Consider the following 21,652-nt stretch of genomic DNA (forward strand, 5'->3'; position numbering starts at 1 on the left):
AAAGAATACTTACTCCAAAATTTCGTATGTCACATTGTTTGCATTTTCATATGCAAAATCCATGAACCAAAATGTTTATACCAAAAAAAATTTTTTTTAAATGACATTGAGAGCTAATTTTGGAGACAATAAATGAGATTGGTTTAAACAAACAGCTTTTATTAACAAAACAAAAAAACATAATAAATTAATGTCGCAAAAACACAATCAAATGGTCCATTGCAACCAGCAGCTGGACCAAATGTCCCCTCATTGCCATTATCTGGCCCAAAATGGCTTGATCCCGCATCCTTGGGTCTGTAGAAAGACAAATATGAGTTTCAAATAAATGTGAATTTTTTTAAAAATACATACAAGAAAAACAGGATTATTTACAGTTAAATAAAGTTTACATACCATGCTAATTTTGTGGCAAACTATAGTGGTAACATAAATTTGCCTAAATTACCAATTGGCAACAAAACAAAACAAAAACATGAACATGAGAATAGTGGTTGGAACAATCACTTTGGGATCTTAATTAATCCTTACACCATTTGTATATTGATTTTATTGTAGAAATGTAATCAAAAACAATGAAACTTGTATTTGGCTCTGGCATATGTGGTTATTGTAAAGTTCAGTTTGTTTAGAAACATGAATAAATTGGTCAAAAATTTATTGAAAAAAAACCCCAAAAAATTTACAAAGAAATAAAAAAGCGTGTTTAAAAAAAAAATAAAAAATTGAAGCCAAATTTAAAAAAAAATACCACCCAAAATAAACAAAATATAACCCCAAAATGGACTGCCTTTAGATTGTAACCAGGGATACAACAGTGTATGCATATAGGGAACATTTTTACACAATAATTGCAAACAACCACAAAAAAATACCTGCAGGTTCAGGCCCAGGTTGGCCCAGATCCTCTTCCTCCAAAGTGGACCAGTGGATGTGTGAAGACGGGGGCGAAATGTCCGGGGGGGATAAAGGGGAGGGGTTGGATTCAGGAGTGGGTGCATCAGGGGAGGGTGTGGGAATGTGGATGGGTAGGACAGGGGAGGGAGGGGTGATTTGGATTTGGGGAGCAGGAGAGGGAGGGGAAATAGGGATGACCAGGTCAGGGGAGGGTGGCGAAATTTGGGATGAATGGGCAGGGGAGGAGATGGTGGAAGTTGGGGAGAGGGGTCGGGCAGGCCTCCGTCTCCGTCTATGGATCCGCTCCTGACCTAAATGATGTATAGTTTGTAATATTAGCAAATATGTATACCCAAAAACATTTTTAATGTAAAACATTAACCAAAAAGAAAATATTAATCTTAAAAAAAAACAATAACAAGGTCTCATTTAGCCCGAAAAAAACGCATACTGCACACATGGACACGCATTAATGCAAATTTACATTAGCAAAGACAAAAAGTAACAACAGATTGTCATAGATATATAAACATTCACATATCCACTTATGCCGACGCATCCTCATCCAAAGATGCGCAAGCAGGTGTGGGGACCGGCGTCGTAAATCCGACCACCGGCGTTCTAATAGGCCGATGGTCCAACGAAATTCCATGGCCCGCAGCCTGCGCCACACCTCCGCGTACGCCCAGCGCTTGCATTGGTTGGTGACGGGGGGCGGCATATCAGTAATTCGCCGATCGATCACTTCAGTGAGCACCAGCAGCTCAACCCGTGTAAAAGCACTGGCTCTCATGATGGCAATGGTTTTTTTTTTACACAAATCAGTTTTGTTACAGGGACCCCTAAATTTTGATTGGCTAATGTACTTTCATAAATAACATGAAGAATTCTATTGGTTAATGTGTGAGTCATGTGAACAACCCCTAAAAATATATTGTGACTTATGATTGGCTTGCTGCATTTGGATGCGTTAGCAACAAGCTGGAAATAAAACAATTACAAAATTATAAACCAAAATAAAACCTATTAAAAAAGCAAACAAACTGCCTTTGTATTGAAAAAAAACAAGTTTGCCGTTAAAAGCGGACGGATTCTACGGACCAAAATGAACACAAAACAAACAATAACGTTTATTGACATTCAAAAAAAAAACAAGATTGAAAACTTCGACCAACAATTAAGTAAATTAAGGTAATGATTGGCACCAATCGATTCACGGATGTTTGACGAAGGAAAAACAAGGCAATCGACAAATGACAGGCCTACTTCCGGTTGTAATTGTGCGAGCGAACACTTCATCCAAAAACGAGTAGTGCGCTCGCTATTTCGGACGCTCGCTAGCTAGAGGAGGGGTTGTGGAAATATGGGGAGGAAGACTTGTTACGAGCGACCACACGTTGACATTTGGATGGACGTACCTCCTGCGGGCGACCGGCTGATAGCGTCCGGCTCTGAATCAGGCCCTTAGTCTCTTATGCTATATCCAGCAGGACTTCATCAGGAGGATCTAGAACACTGGTCGGGGAACAGGGGTAAATGATCCCAAATGGGGTAAAAATGAAATTCCTGGGGGTAATGGACCCGGCATGCATGCCCGGCTGTCCGTCCATTACCCCCAGAAATGGAGGTCACTGGCGCCAGTGTCAGGGTGCGGCGCCAGTGTCCTCCAGCCCGGCGCCGCACGGAGGCTCTAAGACGGACGTCCACTGAGATGTTATTACAAGCGGGCACCCGGCGCCTTCCATGCAGCACCGCGTTAGCCGGTTCTCTTCTGAACTCCAGCTTCCGGCTCTCCCCATGCGCACTATGGTAGAGACGTCATGATGTTTCTCCAATAGTTCCGAGGAGCAGCTGGGCGGACAGGATGGCGGCGGATGCTGGAGCGGGGATTAAGGTAAGTGTTTTTTTTTTCTTTGTACAAGTGGCACTATATGGGGGCACTACTAAAGGGGCATTATATGGGGGTACTGCTACAGGGGCATTATATGGGGCACTACTACAGGGGCACTATATGGGGGCACTGCTACAGGGGCATTATATGGGCGCTCTACTGCAGGGGCCCTATATGAGGGCACCACTACAGGGGCCCTATATGAGGGCACTACTACAGGGGCCCTATATGGGGGCACTACTACAGGGGCCCTATATGGGGGCACTACTACAGGGGGCTTATATGGGGGCACTAATACAGGGGCCTTATATGGGGGCACTACTACAGGGGCATAACTATGGGGGCATAACTACGGGGGCACTACTACAAGGGCATAACTACGGGGGCACTGCTACAGGGGCATTATATGGGGGCACTACTATATGATTTTCTTCCCTTCGAATCAAGGGGGTAATGTCGGCGTATCTAAATATATTTTGGGGTAAAAGGTAAAAAGTTCCCTGACCCCTGATCTAGAACTTTGTTGGATATATAGCAAAAAATTTTAAGGGCCCCCCCCCAACTCAGTTCTCAAGCAGAGTGTATACATATATATTGTATATAAATATGTGTGTGTGTGTGTGTGTGTATATATATATATATATATATATATATATATATATACAGTCAGGTGCATAAATATTGGGACATTGACAGAATTTTCATATTTTGGCCTCTATTCACCACAACAATGGCTTTGAAATGAAACAAACAAGATGTGCTTTAACTGCAGACTTTCAGATTTAATTTGAGGGTAATTACATCCAAAACAGGTGAACGGTGTAGGAATTACAACGGTTTCTATATGTGCCTCCCACTTTTTAAGGGGCCAAAAGTAATGGGAATATTAACTCAAACGCTATTTCATGGACAGGTGTGGGCTATTCCCTCGTTATTTCATTATCAATTAAACAGGTATAAGGTCTGGAGTTGATTCTAGGTGTGACATTTGCATTTGGAATCAGTTGCTGTCGACTCTCAATATGAGATCCAAAGAGCTGTTACTATCAGTGAAGCAAGCCATCATTAGGCTGAAAAATCAAAACAAACCCATCAGAGAGATAGCAAAAACATTAGGTGTGGCCAAATCAACTGTGGAACATTCTTAAAAAGAAAGAATGCACCAGAGACCTCAGCAACACCAAAAGACCCGGAAGACCACGGAAAACAACTGTGGTGGATGACAGAAGCATTATTTCCCTGGTGAAGAAAAACCCCTTCACAACAGTTGGCCAAATCAAGAACACTCTCCAGGAGGTAGGTGTATATGTGTCAAAGTCAACAATCAAGAGAAGACTTCACAAGAGTGAAATAGAGGGTTCACCACAAGATGTAAACCATTGGTGAGCCTCAAAAACAAGAAGACCAGATTAGAGTTTGCCAAACAACATCTAAAAAAGCCATTACAGTTCTGGAACAACATCCTATGGACAGATGAGACAAAGATCAACTTGTACCAGAGTGATGGGAAGAGAAGAGTATGGAGAAGGAAAGGAACTGCTCATGATCCAAAACATACCACCTCATCAGTGAAGCATGGTGGTGGTAGTGTCATGGTGTGGGCATGTATGGCTGCCAATGGAACTGGTTCCCTTGTATTTATTGATGATGTGACTGCTGACAAAAGCAGCAGAATGAATTCTGAAGTGTTTCGGGCAATATTATATGCTCATATTCAGTCAAATGCTTCAGAACTCATTGGACGGCGCTTCACAGTGCAGATGGACAATGACCCAAAGCATACTGCAAAAGCAACCAAAGAGTTTTTTAAGGCTAAAAAGTGGAATGTTATGCAATGGCCAAGTCAATCCCCTGACCTGAATCCGATTGAGCATGCATTTCACTTGATGAAGATAAAACTGAAGGGAAAATGCCCCAAAGAACAAGCAGGAACTGAAGACATTTGCAGTAGCGGCTGGCAGAGCATCACCAGGGATGAAACCCAGCGTCTGGTCTATGCGTTCCAGACTTCAGGCTGTAATTGCCTGCACAGAATTTGCAACAAAGTATTAAAAAGTGAAAGTTAGATTTAGGATTGTTTAGTTTTTCCCATTACTTGTGGCCCCTTTAAAAAGTGGGAGGCACATATACAAACCATTGTAATTCCTACACCGTTCATTTGATTTGGATGTAACTACCCTCAAATTAAATCTAGTTTGTTTCATTTCAAAGTCACTGTGGTGGTGAATAGAGGCCAAAATATGAAAATTTTGGAAATGTCCCAATATTTATGCACCTGACTGTATATATATATATATTGTGATAGGATCATTGGTAAAGTGGTCTGTGGCAGGTACATTTGTCCCAGATTCCTGTCTTATGTGTTTTAAACCCCCAGGAGAAAGTCTGCAGTATAGCAGGCTTGAGTTTCGGCTTTTTGAAAAGCCGGTTTGGGACCTGGGGGTTGTGGGTGAGAGGAGAGGGAGGGCTCCACCCATGGCCACTCTAGGTTTTGGTTCTCGCAGCCTGGTAACAGGCTTGTTAGGGTTTCCACCTGAGAGTGCCCAATATAAGCCTAGTTTGGATAAGGCTGAGTGTCTCACCTGGGAGAGCAGGCAGGGAGTTTCCTCAGAGACTCTTGGAAACCTAACTGTGAGTGTTGTGCTGTGCTTTTGTTGCTGGCGAGGGCATTAGGCCCTGCCAGGTTCTGGTAGTGAGGGAACTACCTGTGAAGTTAGTGCCCCGACAGGGCTAGGATTTATATTTATGTTTTCTTTATATTTCTGACATTGTACAATAAAGACTGGCGCCGACCAGCTTGTACTTGCATCCAGACTGGTGTGCTGCTTCCCTGCTGCTGTGTGTGTGAGTAAGGAAGGAGTCCTCTACCCGGGAGAGGGACCCCCTAACCTAACTGTGTCACAATATGGTGGAGAATGCGGGCAACCACACACACTGAAGTTGCAGCAAGAGGAAAACTTTCCATTTAAAAATTAAAGGGACAGACACCCAATTTGTAAGTGTGGAAATAACGCTGTGTCCTTGGAGTCCCATAGAGGAGGCATCAGCCAATGCTCAGAGAGGCAAGGTTCAGCTTCCAACCTACACCCCAGGACAAAATGGAGGACATTATTAAGGCCTTGCTCCAAGCTACAGCAGCTCAGCAGGAGACAAACAAACTTCAGCAGGAATCTACCAGAGCTCAGCAGGAATCCACCAGGGTGCAACTGTTGGCCTTGGAGACAGCCCAGAGGCAACAACAGGTCGCCATCGAGGAAACCTGCCAGGCCATAAAAGAGGTGGTACAGCACCTGCTCGCCCGGCCCGGAGATGTTGCTACTGGTCCTCCCACCCCCACTCACTCCGTACGAGCCAGTCACTTCCTCTAAAAGATGACTTCGGGCGATGATGTGGAGGCCAATCTCACCGCGTTTGAAAGAACGGCCGAAAGGGAGAGTTGGCCCAAGGAGCAGTGGGCAAGTCTGGTGGCACCTTTTCTGTCTGGGGAGCCACAAAAGGCCTATTTCGACTTATGCCTGGCTGATGCCAAGGACTGTAAAAAACTAAAACAGGAGATCCTAACTCGCTTGGGAGTCACCACCTTTGTTCGTGCCCAACGGGTCCACCGCTGGGAGTTCCATAGGGACAAGCCTCCACGTTCATAGATGCATGACCTCGTCCATCTGTCCTCAAAATGGCTACAGCCCGAGACGCTGACGGGACCACAGATCGTGGAAAGGGTCATGATGGACCGGTACCTGCGATCATTACCTGTGACTCTGCGCCAGTGGGTGAGCCGTGCAGACCCTAAGTCCGCGGACCAGTTGGTCGAGCTGGTTGAGAGGTACTTGGAGGCTGAGGAGCTGATGAGTATGCCCCACCGAGTCCCGATGGCGCACCGGCGAACTCCCACAGACACCGGTAAGACTGTTCCAGGGGAGAAGGGTGCTGGGCGGCGGAATGTACCTAAGACTGAGGGTGTAGAACCTGGAGACAGGCCTGCCAGGCCAGGAAGGTTCTTGCCCCGTAAACGACTAGACATTAATATGACTCAGTGTTTCCGATGTGGTGGCTTCGGCCATATTGCCGCTAATTGTTCACTTACAACTGAACCTATGCAATGTGATACTGCTCATGTCTACTGCAGGGGGTCTTTCTTTGCACAGACAGCCTGTACGGCTGACCGGCAGGCTGAGACTGATAAGCACATGTGTGTACTCACTGTAGATGGCAACCGAGTAGAGGCACTGTTAGACTCTGGTAGCTTGGTGACACTTATAAAAGCTGAGCTAGTGAACCCCTTGAGGCATACAGGGAAAACTGTTGGTGTGACCTGCATACATGGGGATACTCGATATTATGTTACGGCCGAAGTGAACATCGAGACACCATGTGGCTCTGCTATAGTTTCTGTGAGTTTGGTGCATGGTCTGGTGTACGATGCAATATTGGGGAGAGACTTTGCTCACTTCTGGAAGTTGTGGGAAAGCCGTTTTGTTCCAGAGGTGAACAACCCCGATCCATTTGAGAAGGTTGTTGATGTAGTGGAGGAGGGAGTTTCTTCTGAGTCAGAGTTATTCCCTTTTTCTACTATGGTTGGCGAACTAGAGAATGCGGAACGTGACGGTGGCCCGCCAACTGATGTGCCTCCCATTGAGGTGGGAAGTTTTGTTGGGCCAGGTGATCGTCTGCCTGATTTAGAGGTCAGAAGAGAGGTCTTTGCCGTGGAGCAGTTGAATGACCCTACTTTGGTAAAAGCCAGGGAGAATGTAAAAGTAGTTGATGGTAAACCCGTAGACCCTGATAGTCCTTTGTCCTATCCCCACATGGCAATGTGTCAGGATTTGTTATATCAGGTGACTAAGAAGGGGGAAGATATTGTGGAACTAATAGTTCCCAAAGCCTACAGAAGAACAGTGTTGGATCTGGCCCATGGTCATATAACGGCAGGCCATCTAGGGGTAGAGAAAACCACTGAGTGAATAATGCAGAGGTTTTTCTGGCCCGGGCTTCATAAAGAGGTGTCTGACTTTTGCGCATCCTGCCCTGAGTGTCAGTATCATGCTCCCAGGCCACATTTTAAGGGTCCACTAGTTCCATTGCCTATCATAGAGGTGCCGTTTGAAAGAATAGCGATGGATTTGGTGGGACCCTTAATGAAGTCTGCCAGGGGACACCAGTATATTCTGGTCATAATGGATTACGCTACCAGGTACCCGGAAGCAATCCCGTTGCGCAATACGTCAACCAAGACCATTGCCAGAGAGCTAGTTCATGTCTTTAGCAGGCTGGGTATACCCAAGGAGATACTAACTGACCAGGGTACACACCGTTTATGTCAAAAGTCATGAAAGAGTTATGCCGCCTGTTCAAAATTGAACAGTTAAGAACTTCGGTTTATCACCCCCAAACCGATGGGCTGGTCGAGAGGTTTAACAAAACGTTAAAACACATGCTTAGGAAAGTGGTCGACAAGGATGGTAGGGATTGGGATTACTTATTGCCATATTTATTGTTGGCCATAACAGAGGTTCCCCAGTCCTCCACCGGGTTTTCACCCTTCGACTTGTTGTATGGGAGACACCCAAGGGGGTTACTAGACATTGCCAAAGAGACATGGGAGGGGCAGTCTAGTCCTTACAAAACGGTGAATGAGTATGTTTCTCAAATGCAGGAGAGAATTGCTGCGGTAGTGCCGATAGTGAGAGAGCACCTGGAACAGGCTCAACAGGCACAGCAAAGGGTATACAACCGCAATGCTCCTGGGGACAGAGTGTTAGTGTTGGTTCCCACTGTGGAAAATAAACTTTTGGCTAAATGGCAAGGGCCCTTTGAAATCTTAGAAAGAGTGGGACAGGTCAATTACAAAGTTTACCAGCCGGGGAAAAGAAAGCCGGAACAGATATACCATATAAATCTATTAAAGCCCTGGAAAGATAGAACGGTACTGTCGGCCGTCCGAGCCCCTCCAGTAAATCCAGGGCCCTTAGTTCCCGAAGTGACAGTGGCAAAAACCCTGTCGGCAATTCAACAACAAGAGGTCAAGGAGTTTCTGATCAGAAATAGGGTGCTGTTCTCTGATGTACCTGGGAAAACCTTGGTCATTAAACATGACATCATCACTGACCCAGGGGTTAAAGTTAATCTAAAGCCCTATAGGTTACCAGAAGCACAAAGAGAATCGGTGTCGAAAGAAATTAAAAATATGCTAGAGTTAGGGGTTATTGAAGAATCACATAGTGAATGGTCAAGTCCCATTGTGTTGATTCCAAAGCCCGACGGGAGTGTGCGTTTCTGCAATGACTTCCGAAAGTTGAACAGTGTTTCAAAATTCGATGCCTACCCGATGCCAAGAGTGGATGAACTGATTGAGAGACTAGGGACGGCAAGGTATTTAACCACTCTTGACCTAACCAAAGGGTATTGGCAAGTACCGTTAACCGAGAGCGCCAAACAAAAGACAGCTTTTTCAGCGCCAGAGGGCTTGTTTCAGTACAAGATGTTGCCCTTCGGGCTACATGGGGCACCTGCTACCTTCCAAAGAATGATGGACAGGATTCTAAGGCCCCATAGACGGTATGCGGCTGCTTATCTGGATGACGTGGTCATTCATAGTCCTGATTGGCAGTCTCACTTACCCAGGGTACAAGCAGTGTTGGACTCCATCTATAAGACAGGTTTGACAGCCAACCCAAAAAAGTGTTGTCTAGGCATGGAGGAAGTAAAATATCTGGGATACACCATTGGCAGAGGCCTGATAAAGCCTCAGCTCAATAAAGTTGATGCCATACAAAACTGGCCACGGCCTCTGAATAAGAAGCAGGTGAGAGCCTTCTTGGGAATTACGGGGTACTACAGGAGGTTTATACCCAACTTTGCCACCATGGCAGTCCCACTGACCGACCTGACCAAAGGCAAACAAAAAGTCATGGTAGAATGGAGTCCTGAGGCAGAGAAAGCTTTTCAGGAGTTGAAAGTAGCGTTGTGTTCCCAACCAGTCCTGATGACTCCTAATTTTGAAAGAGAATTCATAGTACAAACCGATGCATCAGAAGTAGGTATAGGAGCGGTCCTGTCCCAGAGCAAGGAGGGTGAGGTACACCCTATTTTCTATCTAAGTAGAAAGTTGAATGTACATGAGAAACTATGCCACAGTGGAGAAGGAGGCGTTGGCCATAAAGTGGGCGTTAGAGGCTCTCAGGTACTACTTGGTCGGAAGAAAGTTCAAATTGATCACTGACCATGCCCCTTTGAAGTGGATGTCCGAAAATAAGGACAGTAATGCAAGAATTACGAGATGGTTCTTGGCGTTACAAACTTTTAAATTTTCAGTGGAACACAGGCCAGGAAGCCAGCTGGCCAATGCTGATGCGTTGTCATGCGTTCATTGTTTGGGGGCTTCAGTTGTTCCGCCCCTCAAGTCGAAACAAAGGGGGGGGATATGTGATAGGATCATTGGTAAAGTGGTCTGTGGCAGGTACATTTGTCCCAGATTCCTGTCTTATGTGTTTTAAACCCCCAGGAGAAAGTCTGCAGTATAGCAGGCTTGAGTTTTGGCTTTTTGAAAAGCCGGTTTGGGACCTGGGGGTTGTGGGTGAGAGGAGAGGAAGGGCTCCACCTACGGCCACTCCAGGTTTTGGTTCTCGCAGCCTGGTAACAGGCTTGTTAGGGTTTCCACCTGAGAGTGGCCAATAATAGCCTAGTTTGGATAAGGCTGAGTGTCTCACCTGGGAGAGCAGGCAGGGAGTTTCCTCAGAGACTCTTGGAAACCTAACTGTGAGTGTTGTGCTGTGCTTTTGTTGCTGGCGAGGGCATTAGGCCCTGCCAGGTTCTGGTAGTGAGGGAACTACCTGTGAAGTTAGTGCCCCGACAGGGCTAGGATTTATATTTATGTTTTCTTTATATTTCTGACATTGTACAATAAAGACTGGCGCCGACCAGCTTGTACCTGCATCCAGACTGGTGTGCTGCTTCCCTGCTGCTGTGTGTGTATGTAAGGAAGGAGTCCTCTACCCGGGAGAGGGACCCCCTAACCTAACTGTGTCACAATATATATATATATATATATATATATATATATATAGTGCTCGAACTGTGACGATATGCAACAGTATGGCATACCGGCACTTCAAGCAATACATTTTTTTTTTCTTAGTTGGAAGGACAGAGGGCTGTCAGTCACTGGAGTAGAGTCCCTAAAGCCAGCCGTATTGTGTGTTTATGCGGCGCGGCCACTGCCCGCCCAATCCTGAGTGTGCACTGCACTGGGAGCCGTCCCCACCCCCACTGGTGGTCCAGACTCCAGCATGATTGTGCTTCCGAATGCCCACCCGCCCGCGTGTGCCTGTCCTGAACGTCTCTGCAGCAGATCCATTACATGCTGTGTCCCTGCTGCCCCCCCTTCCCTCGCCGGATTCAGTGACAGCAGCTGGCTCAGTGTGCTGATGCTGGCCAAATCGCGAGCGGAGCTGTACCCCGCCTCTGCCGGAAGGTCTCTGCAGCCAGCATTGTGCCTTCCAACCCCTGCCCGCGTGTGACGGATGTGCATCTACCACCCGCCCCCACCTCGTGCCGAGCAGAGCTGCCATCAGGGGGTCTGCAGCACATCACTGATCCCACCTCCAAACTGCTTGTAGCAGTGACTGGATTAGCGTTCTCCGGACCCTCACTCATAGCAGGGTGGCAGTGGCTTAATTCAGGATTTAGACCTGGCAATCTTAGCTGTTAGCTCCTTCTATTCCCTGCCCCCAACTCTGCTCCACCCAGGTTTTCCTCCTCACACCTGCTTAGTTCTCCTCCATTACTCCTTGCCATACTGCTACTGTGCTGCCAAAGTAATGGTATGCATGCTGCCCCCTACCTCCATAGGAGTGCCTCGACCCAGCTCCCTTCCCACTGACCCCACCCCCTCCAAAAAGTCTACCTCTGAACCCCCTCCAATGGTGTGCCTCTGCCCCCCCCCCCTCTACATGTGTGCCGAACCCTCCCTCATATTTCCATACTGTCCACCAAAGGAAGAAAGCTGTCACCTGACGGGCTTGCTGCGCTCACCACGCTTCGGGCTCGGTGGCTCGCTTCTCTTGCACAAGATTATATTCCCCCTCTATTCCCACGTGGATGGTAGGGAATGAAATTGGACAGTAGCTGATGACATCAGGGTACATCTAAGGAAGGGGATCTAGCTGTAACTCTAACCTCCCTCATCTTTCTCATCTCTGACCCTGACACCCACCCCCCACACACAGATACAGCTGGTGGCAGCCAATTAGAAATAGTATGGACGAATGGAAGAAAGACCACAAAACTGAACATACAGACAGCAAGTAAGAACACTACTTTTGTTAATAATTTATTTGGACTTTTTCTCATTATTTAATATTTTTCAATTGTTTTGTTATTTTTTTCTATTTTATGTGTATGTGTGTCTGATGGAACATGGAGAGGTCTGAGGGGCATGAGGGAAATGTGTTAGTACTGTGGGGCTGATTCAGAGGTGGTCACTGTTGATCTTTTCGCAGTTTGCAGGTGATTGGAGGCTTGCGCATGTGCCGCCATACAGCAGAGATGTCAGTCGCTATGCCCTGTAAGCCACAGTATGATTGACATTCCTCTGGCGTGTCGACCCCATTTCCTGGGTGTTCCAAAGCCAGTGGCTGTGTCCTCGGACACAGTTTCACTGGCCCCGGCAGCGTGGCTTTTCTGCACATGCTGAGTAACCAGTGTACTTAGATATCTGTTGGGCCGGTGATGTTTTCGCTGTGGATCTATGTCTTCAGATGCAACCAATATGTCTTAGAAGGCAGGAGTGGGTGTCTTTTTACAAAAGGTGCCATCTACGGCATTAGCATATGCGCGCAGATCTGCTGTGTCCACCTCTGAATCAGCCCCTGCGTGTGTTCCTATTGGTGCTATTCAATTTAGCATGATGTTGAATAGCGCTGGGGTTCCCGGACTACTCAATTGGCCTCACTGTTAGTCCAATTAAAGAATTTATGCTCGCACTCTCTTTAGGGGGCAAGCAGAAATCCAACTTAAGTGCCAGCCACGATGCTGTCTTTCAGTTCAGCGCGGTGCTGACAGAATTGCAACCAACACTTTAGGTGAAAAATGACAGGTAGCGTGCCTAAACACCTGGCTTAAAGCGAGCTAACCGGAATCCCACGACTTCTGGGCGCGAGGAGGGGGAAAAAAATGTATAGCTCCAGAAACTACTTCCCGGTGCTATTCACATCATGTTTAATAGAATTGCCCCCAATGTGTGCATTTTTTTTTCATGCAAAGCTTATGTGCGACCATACCCCTCTTGACACCTAACCACTCCCTTCGTGATTCACAGCCACTCCAATTTTTTTGCACGCGCCTTCAGCGCACACACACACGTACCCCTGCTTCAAAATTTCCACTTCGACCACTGTATATATATATATATGTACCCACAGAAGAGCGGCACTCCAGGGACATTCAATCACAAATACAGGATGCCAGATCCACGATGATTCAACGTTTCGGTTTATTCAACCTTTCTCAAGAATACAAAAAACATAAAACATACACACCTTAAATAGCCCAGAACCCTCGTGTATCACCACGTCCATGTCGGCGCGCAGAGATGACGTCACTCGCCTGCGGCACCCGCACGTCACGTGACCATGTCACGTGTACACAATGCAGAGGCCCGGCGAGTAACCGCCCCTCTCACGCCCCATTGGAGGATCACACTCACCATGGTAACAAACATAATACAAACAATGAATATACACCAATCTGAACGCTAGTACAGCCTGGTGGGCTAGAGTAAACATATTCAACAAATACCATGCGATGCCTTAGTATATATAAAGTATAGCACATAAACTTGCAGTAATGCAGCACCTCATATATAAGCAATCAATATATATACCCCATAATTCTCGCGAGTGTAAATAAGCAACATCAAAATATACAGCGCCTAGCAAATGGATGACTACAAAGTATTACTCCCAATTTACCAAAAATGGGTCTACAGTTATGGCACCCAATTAATGTATCTAAACAGTAACCTAAGGCCTAGATAGACCACTCGGTCCCTCAATAAGCAATGCAATAACAACTGTACAAGATACTTAACAAATACTTGACAGACAACACATATATGGACTATACAAAACAAGCCAAAGACAACGATTCATTCAACCCATTGGGTGCAACCGTGTCCATATTGTAGATCCATGTTGCCTCACATTGCAACAACTTGCGGTCACGATCCCCACCTCTTTTCAAGATGGGAACATGGGGCCTGATTCAGAGCCGTTCGCTATTTGTGGTCGTTCGTTCAAAAACAAGGGGTGGCTATTCAAATGATCCGTTCGCAAATTGCAGTCTGTTCCCACCTCTAAGTCTGAACGAGCGAGCAAAACATACGCTCATTTATTTGATAAAAACGCCCCCTGGCCGCACGCACCATACGTCATGTCCGCTATTTATTAGATTAATCGAGTACATCGTACAGCGTATGAACTGCTCGCTATTCTTGTGGTTGGTGTTTTCAACCGCTATTTTGCGAGCAGTTCTGAGTTAAAAAAAAACAAGTGACGTGGTCAATGACGCTGCTGTATTAATTATGCACTCCCTTAAAACGCCCGTTTTGACCTTTAAGCACGCCTGCGTTCGGATCTCCACTCCCCGTTTTCAAGCACCTTCCCCTGTTACCACCCACATACGCCTCATTCTGTCACTCAAAATAGCAGGCCCTCGCTATATTGCGTACCAACGATTTTCGGCCGCACTGACTGGTTCGCGCATGCGTACTAAAAACCGTATGCATGCGCAGATGTGCGAACATCGCTCGGAACGAGCGTACTGCCGCTAGCGAGTGGCTCTGAATGAGGGCCATGATCCACTATTTTATATGTAAGCGATGCCAAAGAATGTTGTTTCGCTTTAAAGTGTTTCGCTACAGGTTGATCTGTCTCTGCCATTTAGTGCAAGACGAATAGCAGAACGGTGTTGTGCCATTCTTTCGCGAAACATACAACTCGTTTTGCCAATGTGCATCAAACTGCAAGGACATTTGATGCAATACACCACGTACTTACTAGTGCATGTAACAACATGTTTAATCGATATCTGTTTGCCAGACCGAGGATGGGAGATATAACTCCCAGTTTTCAAGTATCTGCACGTGGTGCAACCAGTGCATCTATAACATCAAGGATCGATTAAACATGTTGTTACATGCACTAGTAAGTACGTGGTGTATTGCATCAAATGTCCTTGCAGTTTGATGTACATTGGCAAAACGAGTTGTATGTTTCGCGAAAGAATGGCACAACACCGTTCTGCTATTCGTCTTGCACTAAATGGCAGAGACATAGATCAACCTGTAGCGAAACACTTTAAAGCGAAACAACATTCTTTGGCATCGCTTACATATAAAATAGTGGATCATGGGCCTGATTCAGACCCACTCGCGAGCGGCTGTCCGCTCGCAAGTGGGTCGATGTTATGGACTGAGCATGCGCACGACGGAGGGAGCTCCGTCGTGCGCATGCGCCAGACGCGACGAGCGAAGGAAAGTCCTTCGCTCGTTGTGTCCGATCAAAAGGGGCGTGCTGTCAATGTTGATTGACAGCACGCCCCCTTTGGTGGGCGTGCTGGGGGCGTGCCTCCCTGACGGGGGCGTTCCCACGGGAACGCCTCCCGTCAGAAACCGGCCCACTGACATCACTAGTGATGTCAGTGGGAGTGATTTTGGCTCTGATAGAGCCAAAATCACTCCGGAGCTTGCGGTTGAAAACCTCAACCGCAGGCTCCAGCTCGCAAATTCGATGGCCGCGATGGTCTCGGCCATCGCGACCATCACAATGCACGCTCGTATAGGCTGTGGGTGGTGACCCACAGCTATACGAGCGTCCAGGAGGACGCTCCATGAAAATGGAGCACGGCCCTCATTCAGAGCGTGCGCTCTGCTCAGAGCGTACGGCTCTGAATGAGGGCCCATGTTCCTATCTTGAAAAGAGGTGGGGATCGTGACCGCAAGTTGTTGCAATGTGAGGCAACATGGATCTACAATATGGACACGGTTGCACCCAATGGGTTGAATGAATCGTTGTCTTTGGCTTGTTTTGTATAGTCCATATGTGTGTTGTCTGTCAAGTATTTGTTAAGTATCTTGTACAGTTGTTATTGCATTGCTTATTGAGGGACCGAGTGGTCTATCTAGGCCTTAGGTTACTGTTTAGATACATTAATTGGGTGCCATAACTGTAGACCCATTTTTGGTAAATTGGGAGTAATACTTTGTAGTCATCCATTTGCTAGGCGCTGTATATTTTGATGTTGCTTATTTACACTCGCGAGAATTATGGGGTATATATATTGATTGCTTATATTTGAGGTGCTGCATTACTGCAAGTTTATGTGCTATACTTTATATATACTAAGGCATCGCATGGTATTTGTTGAATATGTTTACTCTAGCCCACCAGGCTGTACTAGCGTTCAGATTGGTGTATATTCACTGTTTGTATTATGTTTGTTACCATGGTGAGTGTGATCCTCCAATGGGGCGTGAGAGGGGCGGGTACTCGCCAGGCCTCTGCATTGTGTACACGTGACATGGTCACGTGACGTGCGGACGCCGCAGGCGAGTGACGTCATCTCTGCGCGCCGACATGGACGTGGTGATACACGAGGGTTCTGGGCTATTTAAGGTGTGTATGTTTTATGTTTTTTGTATTCTTGAGAAAGGTTGAATAAACCGAAACGTTGAATCATCGTGGATCTGGCATCCTGTATTCATGATTGAATGTCCCTGGAGTGCCGCTCTTCTGTGGGTACATTTTGGGGCTTGGAACTTGGTCCTGAGAAGGCACCTGGGCAAGTACACTTGGTAGTTTTTGGAGTGCCGGCCTGTCGCTTTGTTTATATATATATATATATATATATATATATACACAAATAAATAAATATATATATATATATATATATATTGTAAAACAGGCACTTGAAATAAGGGCTCGGTAGACAGATTTCCAGTGAATACACAGTGGGCCTGATTCAGACCCAGGGGCCTATTCATCAACACTAAAATAACGTTTTTAAGGACATTTTCCTTAAATAACGTTATTTTGGTATTCATGTAGCCACTTAGCACAGGAGATATCACAGATATCCCCTTGCTAAGTTCCCCTGCGTTAATTTCCACTCTCCCCATACATTAGTATGGGGATGTGGAAATTGTGGTATTCATCAAATTCCGAAAATTATAAATTTTCGGAATTTGATGCAGTTACTATTCGCCACTGTGAGGTGGCGAATAGCAGGTGAAACTTACCTGTATCCGCGTGTGCAGGTCCCCCGACGAGTCCCTCCGGCGCTCTGCTCCGTCCTCAGGCTCCGGAGGCTGGTCGGACATGTGTGCTCCCCAGCAGAGCACAAGAAAGTTTAGAAAAAGAAAAAATATATATATTTTTTTCTAATCTGTCATGTGGTCTGCTGGGAAACCACATGACAGACCAGCAGGACGGAGCCAGAGGCTGCTGCGCGAACAGGTAAGTCGGGGGGGGGGAAGGTGAGCGGAGGGGGGAGGGGGGTGGGGGGGGGTCGGGGGGATGTACGAAACTCAACGCATCTGTAGGCAGTGCTGCGCATGCGCTGGTTTTACAGATGTAACAGCGCATGCGCAGCACTGTTTCCAGATGCGATAAGGTAGTGTAGGCAGGGAAAAGTATCTATTTCCCGAAAAGCTGTCATCGCAAAAATGACAGCTTTTCGGAATAGATACTTATGGAGAGGTGGAATGATGAATTCCACCTATAATTAGCTAGAACTCCATGAGAGTTCTAAAGCTAATTATCTCCAGAGAATTTTTAGGTTTAATGAATAGGCCCCCCAGACACTAAAGCGCGATCGCTTGCTGCCAAAAGGGTCGGGTATGAAAATTCCGCAATCGCACTGTGTGGCGTATAGGACGCCCTCTATTGCCCGTATTCAATTTGGAGCGAATCGTCAAAAAAGTTTTGCCGATGACGTAATTTCGCCCGGCGGAAAAGTATCGCCACATTCAATTTGAAAGACTTTCCACCTAGGCGGAAAGTCAATGCAATGTAATAGGCGGAAAAGTTTTGCCTATGAATAGGAGGTGGAAAAAAGTGCAGAATTGGGGTTTTAGGGTGCAGCGTTGCGGGAACCCCCGTGCAGCCTTCAGACAGTCCCGGAATGGTAAACTGCGTTAAAATTTAAATAAAAAAAACACTTAAGAACACCCCAAAAAATCACTTTCATTTTGGGGGTGAAAAAAATGTTGGGGGACAAAGTTAAAAACTAGCGAACTAGACTCTCGGGGGGTCCCCAAGTATGCCCCAGGTGTTTTTTTCATTGCAGGTGCTTGCGGCAGGTGGATTTTTCACAATTTTTTAAACTTAACTTTAGCAACTTTAAAATATGCTGGCCCCCATTTTCAAGTACCCCAAATTTGCTGGGATAAGTTATTTTCTGCAAAAAAAACCTCCTGAATACTATTCTTCATCACTTATACAAAAACGCTATTTAGCAGCTATTGAGCCCGTTTAAAAACACCAAATAACAGCAAGCCAAATCGGGGGTAATCAGAGCATCTATTGGGGGGTGTCAGGCTGATTTCCCCAAATCTGACAGGACTTTCCACTTGTTTCAGTTTCGCCGGGTCACGTGTGGGCACACTCGCGCTACTTTTCCGCATGCAAAACAGGCGAAGTAGGCGAAAAGTCCAGGAGTCGAAAAAGTATCGCGGGTGCAAATCAAATTGAATACGGCTCTGGGGGCCTGATTCAGAGCCGCTCGTAAGTGGCCCTCGTTCGTTCCGACCGATGTTCGCACAACTGCGTATGCGTACGGATTTTAATACGCATGCGCGAACCAGTCAGTGCGGCCGAAAATCGTGTGCTCGCTAAATAGCGAATGCCTGATATTTTGAGTGACAGGAGGAAGCGTATGTGGGTGGTAACAGGGGAAGGTGCTTGAAAACGGGGAGTGGAGATCAGAACGCAGGCGTGCCTAAAGGTCAAAACGGGCGTTTAATGGGAGTGCATAATTAACAAAGCAGCGTCATCGACCACGTCACTTGGTTGTTTTATAGTTAGAACTGCTCGCATGATTGTGGTAGGAAAAACCAACCACAAGAATAGCGAGCAGTTCATATGCCGTCCGATGTACTCGATTAATCTAATAAATAGCGGACATGACGTATGATGCGAGCGGACAGGGGGCGTTTTTTTCAAAATTACGTGCGCATGTTTTGGTCTCTCATTCAGACATAGAGGCGTGAACAGACCGCAAAGAGCGAACGCAAATAGCGTCCGGCTCTGAATCAGGCCCTGAGTCTTAGAGAGCGACGGCAGTGAGCGAACGCAGGTGTATAAAGACACCCACTTTCCTTTCTTAACACACGTCATCTCCAGGAAGTGTTTGATTAATCGGTAACATCGAGAGCCATCGGAGCTACACGCAACGTTTGAGGTAGCCCCTACCCTGCCGCAAGCACTGCGATCACTACAGGCTGAAATACAACCAAGTGACGTGTACAATGACGCATCTTTGCTAAATATGCACACCCATAAAACGCCGTTTAGACACCCAGACACGCCTGCGTTCGCACCACCACTCCCCCGTTCACAAGCACCTTCCCCTTTTACCACCCACAAACGGCACTATCTGTCACTCAAGGTACCGCTCAGTCTTTGTGCTATGAGCGCACGATTCCCGATTGCAGTGACTGGCTCGCGCACTGCAATGCATGCGCAGACGGGCGACAATCGCTGCTTAGTGTCCGGGTCTGAATCAGGCCCAGTGTCTTTTTATTGGCAGCAGACACTAAAGAACAGCATACTCAGGTACATACAGGTAATAAGTAAATGAACAAAAAGAAAAGTCCGAACACTCCTCGTGCTTAGCAGTCAGGGCCTGATTCAGACCCGCTCGCAAGGCTGTTTTCGCACATAGCCAGTTGCATTCTGCGCATGCATATACATTGCAGTGCAAGTGCGCAAACTGGTCGCTGCGATAAGGATTCGAGCGCAGTGAGCACGCAAATCCCTCACAGAGTGATTGACATGAAGTGACCATTTGGGGGTGGAGAGGAGGGGGTGGTCGGTGGAACGCAGGCGTGCCTGTGCATTTGCACATCATTACAGGGACCTGCATAATTAAGCCCCTGCAATTGCATATGCTGGCAGAGGTCTAGCAGGCGACAGGAAGTATAGTAGCCTGTGCGGCAGGGTCAGGTCAACCACAAGCGGTGCGAGTGGTTCCGATGTTACCGATGTTTTAAATGACTTGCGGATGCATGTAATGGGAAGTGGGTAGGCTTTATACAGTGATGGGCGTCTTGTGCGAATGCATTCATTAGCATATTTTCACACCAAGCGGGTGCGTGCAAATGCAGCCTTGCAACTGAGTCTGAATCGGGCCCTCAGTCTGATGCAGGGCCTGCAGCCACAATCGGCCATGCTCTCCCAGCATAGCCCGTGGTCCCTGGCAAACAGTCACTTTCCCTACTGACTGGCCTCTACCATGCATCAGTGTGTGGAAAACTACGTGAATGAGTTTTAAACTCTCCCTCTGCTGCTGATTTCCTGCTGGCTGTGAGCATAAGCTTGGGGAAGCGCACAACTTCTTTCGCGATGGCCGACAATACTCAGCTTTCTCAAATTTCCAGGACAACACATCCGCGTTTCTATGTTGAGCTTCTGGCCTATGGTGTACGACAAACTTATATTGCTTGAATGGTCAAGAACCAGTACGTCACTCTGGGGTTGACTTCTTTGTCGAGGTGCATCCACCTTGGAGGTGTGTGATTCATGATCAAGATAAATTCCCTTCCCAGAAGATAATACTTCAGGGTTTCTACTGCTCACTTTATAGCCAAACACTCTAACTCTACTATGGCGTATTATGTTTTTTGTGGTAACAGCTTTCTACTTAAGTAGAGGATTGGCTTTTTCTCGCCCGCAATGGACTGTGCTAAAAAAGCTCCTAAGCCTGTCATGGAGGCGTCTGTTTGCAGGACAAAGGGTTTTCGGAAATACGGTGCCTGTAGAACCGGTTTGGAACACAGGGCCGTCCTTATATCTTCCCAGGCTGCATCAGTCATTTTGGTCCATAGTATTCTTTCCGGTTGAGCCTTCTCAGTCAGGGGTAAAGCTCTGGATGCAAAATTTGAAATGAACAGGCCTAGCAACCCAAGGAAAGTTCTCATTTGCTTCTTGGTGGAGTGTTCTTCCCAATTTTCTGTATAACTGACAATGCTGTCTAGATAAGCTATGGCATACCCCGTGTATGGCTTCAGCAGTTGATCCATGGCACGCCGGAATGTCGCTGGTGCACCATGAAGGCAAAAAGAAAACATTTTATACTGATACAGACCATCAGGCGTCGAGAAGACAGTCTTCTCCTTGGCGGCCTCACTTAGGGGAATTTGCCAATACCCCTTTGTGAGGTCTAGGGTCGTAAGATATCAGCTACTCGCCATATTTTCCAATAGTTCATCCACCCGAGGTAGTGAGTATGCGTCAAACTGGGAAACATGATTCAGACGCCTAAAGTCATTATAAAAACATATCGCCCCTGATGGCTTTGGGATCAAGAAAATGGGACTTCTGGACTACTCAATGACCCCAAGTTGTAGCATCTTTCACTTCTTGCTAGAAAGCTTATTGCCGCGCCTCAGGAATGCAATACGGTCATTGCTTTACAACCACCCTTCAGGTGTATTTATGTCATGTTCTACCAAAGTAGCGGACCCCGGCAGGGAAGAAAACACATAACGATTGCTGCAGACCAAGACCTCTGCTTCTCTTTGTTGTTCTGCTGACAACGTATCCGCCAGCGGGACATCCAAAGGTCCAGGCAAACTAAAAAGGTGCTCAG

The 21,652-nt window shown here is 46.7% G+C and overlaps 1 long non-coding RNA gene across 1 annotated transcript in view; it reads right to left on the minus strand.

Annotated features, from left to right (window-relative positions):
- Positions 1–243: 243 nt before the first annotated feature.
- The window catches only part of LOC148479109 (uncharacterized), a 42,110-nt gene continuing 20,701 nt past the window's right edge, over positions 244–21,652 (minus strand). The window contains exons 3-4 of the long non-coding RNA XR_015871992.1: positions 876–1,208; positions 244–297 (exon numbers count right to left, since the gene is read on the minus strand). This is a non-coding gene — a long non-coding RNA (uncharacterized LOC148479109). The remainder of the gene's footprint in view (positions 298–875; positions 1,209–21,652) is intronic.

Source organism: Taudactylus pleione, unplaced genomic scaffold (genome assembly GCF_031769625.1).
Source record: "Taudactylus pleione unplaced genomic scaffold, aTauple2 ptg000637l, whole genome shotgun sequence".
Classification (NCBI taxonomy): Eukaryota; Metazoa; Chordata; class Amphibia; order Anura; family Myobatrachidae; genus Taudactylus; species Taudactylus pleione.